The 12,450-nt window shown below is 39.2% G+C and overlaps 1 non-coding gene across 1 annotated transcript; it reads left to right on the top strand.

Moving 5' to 3' along the window:
- The first annotated feature begins 8,285 nt into the window (after positions 1-8,285).
- LOC136377861 (small nucleolar RNA SNORA73 family) lies at positions 8,286-8,490 on the top strand. The gene has a single exon (XR_010746477.1). It is a non-coding gene; the product is annotated as a small nucleolar RNA SNORA73 family (small nucleolar RNA).
- The last annotated feature ends 3,960 nt before the right edge of the window (positions 8,491-12,450 follow it).

The following is a 12,450-nucleotide window of genomic DNA, read 5'->3' as shown; positions in this document are numbered from 1 at the left end:
AGTAGAAAAATGGCAGCCTTACTCCAACCACAAACAGAAAGTTGGTTGGTCTACATATGGCGAGTATATGAAAAAACTAAGGACTCTTTTAATCAGACTTTGGGAAAAGGGAAACTAGGGTAAAAAAAAAGTCAACTTAATTAGTTAAAGATTTTTAATTCAGAGAAAAAAAAATTTGAACAGTCAGAAAACTGGTTTTTAAAGACTATGTAATTAGTCACCCTAGCTAAAAATCCTCTACTCTCCCCACTTATTGGGGTGACTCCTTCCTCCACCCTGACCATCTGGAGCTCAGAAACAAAGAAACAAAACTGACCCCTTGTCCTTCTATTCTCTATTCACCTTTCAACCTACCTCACCCAATCAAAGGCTTTCTACTTGTGTGGGACCAACACTTATATGTGACTCCCTACTAATTAGACAGAAACCTATACCCTAATCTATCTCACCCCAAATATCAACCTTGTCCTACCCCATGAGCCTCTTCCAGTTCCTAATACACTACCTGTCAATCTAAGGACCAAACGAGCTATACAGGTAATTCCTCTTCTTGTTGCTTTAAAATTTTCTATAAAAATAGGTCTAGGGGCAGGGGGACTGGCTACTGTCCTGTCTTATTCCCACTTTCTCTCTCTCTCTCTGAAGCCCAGCAAATTCGTAAACATGGAACCAGTGGTTTCGCACAAACTGGATGTCTTGACTATTGCCTTTTATTGGTCCAGTCACTCTCCTATTTATTTTTCTAACTTCTGGACCCTGCCTCTTACGTTTGTTTATTAGTTTCTTACAGAACTGCATGCAGACCTTTGCCAATTAGAAAATTGGAAAAATCTACCAAATCCTACACACCAACCTTGAAACCTGCCCTCGCGAAACAGAAAAATCTGGAATCCTATATATACACCCCTACTCCAAACAATGGTAGAAAAACCCCTTGTTCTCGATGCTAGCACCAATTATAGGACCAATCCTAATTTTGTGCCTAATATTAATGCTTGTCCCTTTATCAAATTCCTGCAGGCTTGAATGAGAGAAATCTCCAGAATTACCTACAATCAAATGCTTTTACAACCCCTACTCCAACTGCCCCAGGGAAGGGTTCATGAAGGAGACCCCCTATAGGGAGAATAGCAGGAAGTAGCTCCAGAAGATAGCCGGTCCAAGACAAACTTCCTTCCTGAACCCCATACCCTCTCCTTCCTCCCACTGATTTTCCTTTTTTTTTTTTTTTTTTTTTTATCATACCACAGAGTTGAGAAATGATAGATATATGAATTTACGAGAAATTCCAACTGCTCTTTGGTTGCTCCACCTGACTGCCTGACCTCACCCTTACTTACTGGATAATCGCCCCTGAGGCAGAAGAGTTCTAAGAAGCTGGTCAACTGCCCTAAGGAGTGTTCCAGAAAGCCAAAAACAGTAAATTCTCAGGAGGAGACATACCAGAACTTCTGACTCAGTACCTCCTCAGGCTCTCCAAAACCCTATAAAAATTCATCCCCTAGTCTGTACTGGTGCCCTTCTCCCAGAGAAGTGTCCCAGCAGGTCTTTCTCCTCTAATGAAGCCTGCACATTTGGTGTTCGAGTGTCATCTTATTCTTACACTTTTTCGTCAGAACTCTTAAAAAAATTTTAACCTTTAGTGACAACCAAGCTGGCTTTCCTTTTACCTCAGTTTCCCATTGTCCTCAAAGTCTGATTAAAAGGGAGTCCTTAGTGAGTTTCTTTATGTATTAACCATGCATAGACCAACCAGCTTCCGGTTTGTGGCTGGAGCAGGGCATGCCGTCCTTCTCAGGGTTAACTTACAAGGGTTTATGGAGTCAGTTTCCGCTGTCTATGAGAGTGTCTCTGCTGGGACTGCAGGCTTTATCCAGCTATGGTGGACCCAGGTGGGCCAAGGACATCCGTCAAGAGCCTAAAGTATTTTTTCCAAGTGGCAGATAAGCTGATCTCATTTCTTATAAACATAAGGGCCATTTACTATGCCTTGCCTGAATATTTGAATTTTATTTATCCCTCAAAGATCTCTACTGTGGGTATTGACAATCTGATTTTGTTGCTTTATTTAATGTATATTATCTCCTTTATTCCTCTTGTCTCAATGCCCCATGCCTATTGTAGGCTGGAAACTGCTGCTAATTTCAGCTGGAAGCAGTGGTCACCAGGACTTAAACTCTAACTGCAAAGTGTAGAAATGTAATCACCCTTTCCCTAAGTACTTGCAGAATTTACAGGTTACTCAGCAAACTGTTCAAAGACTGTCCAAAAGGAACTTCCAGTATTACATCACCCAAGGATTGACTTTCATATGGGTAGGTCCACACACCGTGATCCTGACAACTCCCACTGCTACTAAAGTAGAAAAATGGCATAACACCTATATGTGTCTCCCTTCTAACTGGACAGAAACCTGTACCCTATCTCATCCCAAATATCAACCAAACCCCACCCCATGAGCCCCGTCCAGTTTCTAGTACACTACCCCTCAATCGAAGGAACAAATTAGCTATACAGGTAATTCCTCTTCTTGTTGCTTTAGGAATCTCTAAATAAGTAGGTCTGGGGGCAGGGAGACTGGCCATTGCCCTGTCTTATTCCTACTCTCTCTCTCTCTCAAATCCAGCGAATTCGTAAAGATGGAATCAGTGGTTTCACACAAACTGGGTGTCTTGATTATTGCCTTTCATTGGTCCACTCACTCTCCTATTTATTTTTCTAACTTTTGGACCCTGCCTCTTACATTTGTTCACTAGTTTCTTATAGAACCACATGCAGACCTTCACCAATTAGAAAATTGGAAAAATCTACCTAACCCTACACACCAACCCTAAAACCTGCCCTCGTGAAACAGAAAAGTCTGGAACCCTATAAAAACACTCCTACTCTGAACAGTGGTGGAAAAATTCCTTATTCTTGATGCTAGCACCAATTATAGAATGAATTCTAATTTTGTACCTAATTTTAATGCTTGCCCCCTTCTTTATCAAGTTCCTACAGGCCCGGATGAGAGAACTGTTTAGGATTACCTACAATCAAATCCTCCTACACTCCTATTCCCCAATACCCCAAGGAGAACTTCACAAGGGAAATATCAAATAGGTAGAAATGACAGCAGGAAGAAGCCTCCCCTCAGCTCGAGAAGTTCCCTCCTGAATGTTCTCCAAACCCCCTTCCTTGTAAACCACACATAAACACATACTCAGTCCTTCTAAAACTTACACCAACAGGCTCCCTATCTCTAAAAATCTCCACATGTCCTCCCATTTGAGAGGAACCAGACCAGCATATCTCATGAGGCTCATCCAGGAGACCATGTATCACCATGTCACCCTGTTCAATCGGCACTCACAGCAAGCAACTAAAAATTATTACCTCGCGAAATTTTTTTACTTCCTCACTCAGGTTTTTGAAGACATCGCCTGGTTCAGACCTTACAGCATGCAAATTGATGACCTCCTTAACTGGATGAGGGACTTGGCTTGGCAAGGTTCTTTCTTTCTTTCTTTCTTTCTTTCTTTCTTTCTTTCTTTCTTTCTTTCTTTTTTTGTATTTTTCTGAAGCTGGAAACAGGAGAGACAGTCAGACAGACTCCCGCATGCGCCCGACCGGGATCCACCCGGCACGCCCACCAGAGGCGACGCTCTGTCCACCAGGGGGCGATGCTCTGCCCCTCCGGGACATCGCTCTGCCGCGACCAGAGCCACTCTAGCGCCTGGGGCAGAGGCCAAGGAGCCATCCCCAGCACCCGGGCCATCTTTGCTCCAATGGAGCCTTGGCTGCGGGAGGGGAAGAGAGAGACAGAGAGGAAGGAGGGGGGGGGGTGGAGAAGCAATGGGCGCTTCTCCTATGTGCCCTGGCCGGGAATCGAACCCGGGTCCCCCGCATGCCTGGCCGATGCTCTACCGCTGAGCCAACCGGCCAGGGCCGGCAAGGTTCTTTTCTTGAATTCTCTCCAGAAGAAGCAATAATTTTCCAATTTTTTCTCCTCTTTTTTCTCATCACCCTCACCATATATTATAAAATTAATAACTGCCTTTCTTTTATATGTAACCACAGAGTTGAGAAATGATAGATACGTGAATTTACCAGGAACTCTAAACTACCCTCTTGGTGTTCCGCTTATCTGTCAGACCTCACCCTTAATTACTGGACTATCACCCCTGAGGCAGAGGGATTCCAAGAAGCTGGCAAGCCACCCCAAGGAGGAGCATTCCAGACATACCAAAACTTTTGATTCAACATCCACTTGCTCGAGATTCTCCTTTACCCTATAAAATTCATCCCCCTAGCTTGTACTGGTGCTCTTCTTTTGGAGAAGTGCCCCAGCAGGTCTTTCTCCTCTAACAAAGCCTGCACACCTGGTGTTTGAGTGCCATCTCATTCTTAGAATTTCTAAATGTTTACTTGGGAAAGTTCCTGTCTCTCTGTTTTTTTTTCAATTTTTTTACTTTGCTTAGTATTCACTTGGGTACAAACTAAAACTTGGACATTATGCCTCTTGCAGTAGATTCTAAGTCTGGCTTTTTAATTATTCCTTTTCCTGCTGGCAAAATCTTTTTCTAATTGGTTGTGAATAAACCTTTAGCAACAGGGGTTTTTGTAAAGCTACTCAAATTTTCTAGAAACCCCACTGGTTTTAGGTAGCATCTTCAGTTGTTTGTTCCTGAGCCTTTCGGGGGTCTCGCTTCTTTTGGTGCCCTTGTTAGTGGATAAAACCACTATTTCAGAGGTTCAGGCTTCTGCATTGTTGGGGTGAGGTTTTGTGCCTCACCTTTGTTAGTTTATAAGCCTTCCCCTCATGACCCCCCTTGAATGTACCTGTCTTAGGTTGTTCCTTTCTTTCATGGATTTTACTTGTTATTGACTAACAAGTCATCTTTAGAGGCCAGGCAGAGCTATGTGATTGAGGGAGGAGCAATGCCCCTTCCAAAATGCTTAATTTTATTCACTTATTTTTAGCAGCTGATGATGTTACCCTTTAGAAATTTATAATACATTTCATTTCTAATTTCTAGAGCTGATTGTTATGTAAAGGCTAAGTTGACTTCCTCAGTATTTTCTCTGATCCTGGCTAATAGAAACGGATGGAAAGTGTCCAAATCTTCCTTACTTGCTTGGGAGCTAGAATCTTACTTAAGCTAGGCAACTAGAAACATTTTCTTGAGGTGGTCTTGATTGTCTAACAGTCCTGTTAGGGCTTAAGGCTTTCCTGATAAAGAGAATTCTGAGCTTTCTAATTTTATAGGCCACTTGGGAGAAAAGGATTTAAACTATTTCCTGTTACATTTATGTCTTACATTCTAATGATTGAGTTACAAGCACCAATTGGAATGACCAATAAATTATATATTTTACTTAATTATAAATTTCTTTTACATTCTAAGAAAACATACCTTATTTATCCTTGTTGGTCAAATAAGTTTGTAAATATATATATATATATGTTTGCTCGATTTGGTGTAGGGGATAGAGTGTAAGCAGGCAGAATCCTTATAGCCTAAGGCTTAGGTTTAAAACTAAGCTTTTCCCCACACCCTTAACTGTTGCATGATAGGGGATGGTGCACTCTTATGAGAAATCCCATTTTTGCCTCAGATAAGTGACTTTGTATCAGAGACCTCCTTATTTGTATATTGGATTAAAGGTTTTGATTTCTACACTACAAAATGGGGCAGACCAGGAGCTTGCTCTCTCTTGGTTCCTGAGATTAGCATTAGAGGGGATAGCAGAGAAAGGCCATGTAGAGGAGAGGAGAAGCAGCCACGATGGTGAAATGCTGAAGGAGAAGCCAGTTAGTGCAGAGTTTCTGTAGAGAGAAGAAGATGGGGAACAGAGGTGAATAAGGCTGGTGAGATAGAAACCTTAGATTCTAGGAATATTTGGATAAGTCAGTGGCTTTGGGAACCCTGAATGTAAAGGGAAGTGTTCTCCCACTGTGTGTATTTCTTGCCCTCTGGGTGCAAGCTAGAATTAAAGCTAATGGCCCACCAGTTCTTGGTTTTGTAGTTTCATTACCGTCTGTATGAATCAAATGCAAACCTGCATGGGTCAGATGGCTGTGATGGTGGCCATGGCTACCAGCAATACATTTGGCATAGTGTGTGGCAGGATTTGATACAGATTAATATGGAGCCACCACCACCTTTGAGTGTGGATTAGAGGACAGACTGTCCTTTTGGGGGCCATAGGCTGGCTGACTTTTACAGCCATGCATGAGGAAGCCAAGAGCTCTGTGGAAGAGACTGCCCAGGATCTTCAAACCAAGCAGTGGAAGGAGCTGGAGAAAACGTGGGAGGAAGAGATGCCAACCATGGAGCTGGAGCAAGCACCAGAAAAGGAGGCCAACCAGGCTAATAAAATTTGCTTGGAAATGGAGCAGCTGCTTGAGAAAGAATCACAGGTTTGTGAGTTGCAGATTGCCCTGGACGTTGTGGTGAGCCAGCAGCAGCAGGAGGCTGGGGGCTCAAACCTGGCAGAAGGAGCTGATGTTTTCAGTTCCTCTTTGGAGGTTGAGGAGAATCGGGCTGGAGTTGCAATCCACAGTCTCCAGAAGATGAAAGCCCAGTAGCAAGTAGTACCTACTACTCCCCTGGTAGGTCTGTGATTTGGGGACAAAGGGATGAATGCCATCATGCTCTCTAGAGCATAGATGAAAATGCTGAGTGCCATTGCCATGTGCCCCTCCTTGGGACAGTGTAAGACCTTCCAGGATAGCAGGGATGAGGGGGATGGCTGAGACCCCATGTGCTTGGACTGATTCCTGGACTATGACTTGAGTGGGCACTGTCTCCTTTGTTGGATGGACTTACAGATTTTGGATAATGTAAAATACCCTGATGGGGGTATGGGGCGGCTTTACTGGAGGCCTTCCCCTGCCCCGGAAAGCTTTTCCCATTGCTGGAAAGAAGTCTGGGGACATTTTGCACTTTTGGCAAAGTGCACAAAGACTGGTAAAGTGTATCTTTATAATTGTTGAAATTGTATGATTTGTCATGATGTTGTAATTTGTTTAATGTGCCTAATTTCCTTGTGCAGGAATACCTGTGCATTCAATTGTGAAGCGAGTAAAAGTGGTGGAATGTTTGTCAAATAAGTTTGTAAATATGATATATAGGTTTGCTCACTTATAGTTTGCATTGGGTGTAGGGGACAGGCTGTAAGCAGGCAGGATCCTTATAGCCTAAGGCTTAGTTTTATAACTAAGCTTTTCCCCACACCCTTGACTGTTGCATAATAGGGGGTGGTGCACTCTTATGAGGAATCCCATTTATGCCTCAGATAAGTGACTTTTTATCAGAGACTTCCTTATTTGTATATTGGATTAATGGTTTTGATTTTTACACTATAAAATAGGGCAGACCGGAGTTTACTTTCTCTCAGTTCCTGAGATTAGCTTTAGAGGGGAGAGCAGAGAAAGGCTATGTGGAGGAGAGGAGAAGCAGACAAGATGATGAAATGCTGAAGGAGAAACCAGTTAGTGCACCATTTGTGCAGAGAGAAGGAGATGGAGAACAGAGGTGAATAAGACTGGTGAGGTAGAAACCCTTGATTCTAAGAATACTTGGATAAGTCAGTGGCTTTGGAAGCCCTAAATGGAAAGGGAAGTGTTTTCCCACTGTGTGTATTTCTTGCCTGCTGGGTGCAAGCTAGAATTAAAGCTAACGGCCCACCAGTTCTTGGCTCTGTTTTTTCATTACTGTCTGTCCGAATCAAATGTGAACCTGTGTGAGCCAGGTGGCTGTGATGGTGGCCATGGCTACTGGCAATACAACACTGTAGTTTTACTGTTAGGCTAATCAATAGTAATGTTTGTCACTCTGGGTTTTTGGTTACCTAACACTGAAGAATACTGCTTTAAAATGATAGTAAACTAAACATTACATAAAAAGACATTATTAACAATTATTACATATTTCCCAAATATTCAAACCAACATTTCAACATTACAGGGCTATGAAACAGCAAATAAAAAGGAGGATTAACAAAAGGCTTTTGAAATAACATATACATTTTTAACATGGAAAATACTTTTTACATAACAAGAAATCGTTGGTACAAAATGGAAGTCTTTGGAATTTGGCAGATGTTGTTGTGAGTCAGGGTTGCAGGGAGAGAGATCAGCAGATGAAATATTAGTGAACTAGCAAAGGACCACCTCTCACTCAGGCAAATGGCGCTGAGTTCATGCTGTGCCCTAATTTTATTCACAAGATTTCAAAAAGCTTGTTTACTTAGAAATTGGCATAGCATCAAGCATAACCTTTAATTAAGAATACATCTGACTAACGTGGATATCCCCTGGAGGTCACTCTCCCCAGGGCTCTGTCCAGGTGGTGAAGGGGAGCATAGGGCTCTGCTCCATGAAGTACAGTTTTTTTCCACAACGTTGGAGAGAAAGCGGGCCCTGAGTCTGCACCTGCATATTCCTACAGCTTCTCTGAGTCCTGTGGACAATGACTGAGGACACAAACCATGCAGGAAACATTCTTCTAGAGAAAAACAAACAAACAAAACAAACAAACAAACAAAAAGAATACATCTGCATGATAGCTTAATAACAATACAATATCAAAAAGCATTGACTGTTATTGCTTCTATGGTTCTCACATTTCTTTCTTTTATCTCAAGGAATAGCCTTGAAGGGAGCAGTAAAATCTTATGAGAATGTTTTACTGAGAAGAGAGTCTAGCAACCACTTTCGGTTGCATAGACTTGTTTCAGTGACTTGCCTTCGAATCACAAAACAATTCTTTTGGCAAAACATTCTTTTCTTGTTGGCTGTGTTCCCATCCAAGGTCATGCAATGAATTATTCCACTACATTTCCCCTTTTTTGTTTATGCTGAATGTTATGAAGCATCACAGAAAACACAGCCTTCTGTCGTTCATCCCTTATTTCTCTTGCTTTGATTAGTTAACAGACTATATATAAAAGAAAACATAGAATTAATACTATTATAAAAAGTCCCACAGTGGATTCCAAAAATCCTTTAATATGTTTAATAGAATTTAACTGCGATAAATTATTTATTAATTCCTTCAATATAGGTTGACCTGTCAGAATTTTTAATTTTTTTGAAAAGCTTTCTGAATATGTCTTTGTAATTCAATAACTTCTTTAGTTATATTATCATGATTTAACAAATGCTTTTTAACATTTTCCTAAGGGAAATAAGTATGATTTTAAGGAATGTGGAAACACAAAAAGTAGTTACATTCTAATCACATCTTAGCTTAATTTGTCTTTGCAGGCTAACAATTTGGTCTCTTAACATAATCATAGTCTTTTCTAAATAATTAACTGTAGTATTAATGTTACTATTTATATGTTATTGAGAAGTCCACAGTTGTTCAGAATCTTCATACCATTTTTGTACAAAGTCCACAGTCTGTATACTTTGATGTAATGCAACTTCAGATACAGCAACCATGGTGGTTATAGCTATTAGTCCCAAAATGATTGCAATAATTAGTCCAAACCAGTCTTTTGGTTCACTTAGAGGACTTAATATGATGTTTTAACAGCATCATGGAAGGGAAACCCTGCCACATCCAATGCATCTGTACTGGAATCCAGACTCCTGTTCAGGTTCTTAAAATGTAAAGACTTTGACTATTTTCATTAAAAAGAATAGAAGAGTTAGTACATGTATAAGAAGCACACTTATTGCAAGTTATTGAATAATTTTCAGCTGTCTCTTTGGTTTCACCTATAATAAACATATAAGGCAATCTAACACAAGCAGATATAAAATGTGTTTCATTTTTCTTAAAGATTAACATAATATGATTAGAAGGATAATTTTTCTAGACTTTTCCTTTCTATGCTGACATATGTTTAAGTGCCATAGCTACTTTCCACAAATGATATTGTATAGGACTAAATTTTATATGTGATGAGCTCGAGGTGATATCCCTCCTTTATGCCACATGATAGTATGATTACTTTGGCCACCAGGTATAATTAAACCATTGTTTTTATGCCACCTTAAATCAGCACTTTAACTCTGGTGGAACCATGAGGGCTTTAATCTATGATGTTTCATGTACAGATGTATTACTTTTAAATCTGTATCCTTGTAACAAATGTTTTTTTTCTTCCCCTTTACTGTTATTTTTGACAATAAAGAGCCAAGCTTGAGCTTCTATCTTTAAACAATGTGGCTCATATCCTACACATATAGGTAATTCCTCAACTCCTGTTGTATAATTTTCTAATTTCATGCCTTCTTCCAAAGGTGCTAAGGGACCTCTATCTTTAAAAGGTCCTGGAAGTTAATTAGAGTCATTAACAAAAATAGGAAAGGCACTATTTTCATAATGAATAGCTCTACTTAATGGAGGATTAGGGACATATGCCCAATAACTAAAATTTTCAGCTCTACTTACCGGAATTGTTACCAAAGCAATCATTGCCAAAAACAGGTTAGTAGCATTTTCTTCTTTTCGAGTGGCTTGTAGCATCTTTTTACCATTAAAGGTCAGCTTTTTAAGTTGACCCCAACTTGGTATTTTAGCCTTTTCAATACCAAGTAGCAGCACCTGTAAGATTCTTCTTTTGAAATTCATTTCTTTCATCTCAGCAATGGGCAGATATGGAAAGAATCTATTGTTCTTATCCATGTTGTTAGTTTAATTCTGCAAGCAGGAATCCAAAGGACTTCACCAGATTCTGCAATGACACAAGCAAACCCTCTTCCCCAATGTTTCACAATACTAGGTACCCATTCATTCTACTCATTTTTTATAATACATAGGTTGATTAATCTTAGAACTGTTATTTTTTGTCCAATGTCTGTCTGCAGCAGTCAAATTTTCTTCTCCTGTATTTAAGAAATTTAAAGTAAATAAAGCTTTGTGTAACATAAGTCTAGGAGATAATCTTTCTTCTCTCTCCTTTTTAAGTAATATATTTTTTAGAGTGCAATTACTGCATTCAATAATCACTTGTCCTTGTGGATTATATGGAATTCTAGTAGTATGTTTAATATTTTAAAATGCTAAGAACTGTTGAAATTTAGCAAATGTATAGGCAGGACTATTGTCAGTTTTAATTCCTTTAGGAATGCTTATAACATTAAAAGCTTCAATAAGATGTTGAATGACACAATCACCCTTTTCTTTAGGCAAATGTGTGGCCTATTGAAAGGAAGAATAAATATCAATAAAACTGTTCATAAGCTAGTTATCTAAAAGAAGAAATATGAGTAATATCTATTTGCTACAGGTTATTACTGTGTTCTCTAGTATTCATTCCTCTCGGTAATGGAGGAGCATTTATAATACTATACTGAGGACAGTTTCTAACAATATTCCGAGTTTCTTGCCTGGTCATTTTAAATTTTTGCGTTAAACCTTTTCTATTTGTATGAGTCTCTGTATGAAATTTAGTAGCTATTTCTATTGATCTAATGAGTAATTGATTAACTTTATTATTTGTAGTAGACATAGGTCCTGGTAAAGCTGTATGAGAATAAATGTGAGTTATATAGACAGGCAAATTTTGTTTTACAATAAAACATGTAACTCTTGAAACAATTTGTGCAATCTAGAACTATCATTTGAAATATAAGCAGTTTCTAGAAGTTTAACTATAAGTTCTACATATTGTGAATCAGTAACAATGTTAACAGGACAGGGTGTTTGAATTTTGTCTTCAGCTATAATTAAACTATACTGATTTAAGGTTTCAGAAGCATCTTTAAGGATGACTAAAAGTTCAGCATTATCTTTACATGCCATTAATATGTCATTTATATAATGGATTATTAAGATTGAGGATATTTCTGATGAATTTTTTCTAAAGGTTGCTTTACATAATATTGATACAGTGTTGGGCTATTCAACCTTGCTTGTGGAAGTAATATAAACTTAGTAAGAATAGTTAGTTCTGCTTATTGTTATAGACATAACAGCTAGCATTGTTAGAAAGAGAGTCAAAGATGTCTTTGAAGTTTTAGTCTTAAGTAAAACATTTTTTGCCTCCTGGGTAAGTTTATTTAACTGTCAAATCTCCCTTTCTTCTATTTCTGACTCATGCCGAGGCTTCAGTCTTCTGGAAGGTATCTACTGGTTTCCCATATCTGTGGAGATAAGAGCAAATCCTCACCCCTACATTTTGCCTACATTGCTGTTATAAATTAGCAAACTGTCCATCTAAAAATTTATCTTGTGTAATATTAATAAGAGGGTTAGCATTAGCATTCCAATTAGCTGGAATACAAGCCTGATTCTCTTACTAAGTCATAAATTGTAACACTTTCACTTTTGAAAGAACAGTCTGAGCTAACATTTCTAAATTTTTTGAGATAAAACATTCAGAGTCTATGAAGAAGTATAGCAGTACCTGCATATAAGGACAGTTAGTTCTATACTGGGAGCAAGCCGTTTTTAACTCTTTAAAAGCTTTAACAGAAATTTGGTCATAGTGAATATAAAAAATGCCAGA

The sequence above is a fragment of the Saccopteryx leptura genome, chromosome 6 (assembly GCF_036850995.1).
Source record: "Saccopteryx leptura isolate mSacLep1 chromosome 6, mSacLep1_pri_phased_curated, whole genome shotgun sequence".
Classification (NCBI taxonomy): Eukaryota; Metazoa; Chordata; class Mammalia; order Chiroptera; family Emballonuridae; genus Saccopteryx; species Saccopteryx leptura.
Note: the sequence above shows the minus strand (reverse complement) of the source record. Positions and strands in the feature narration are given on the sequence as shown.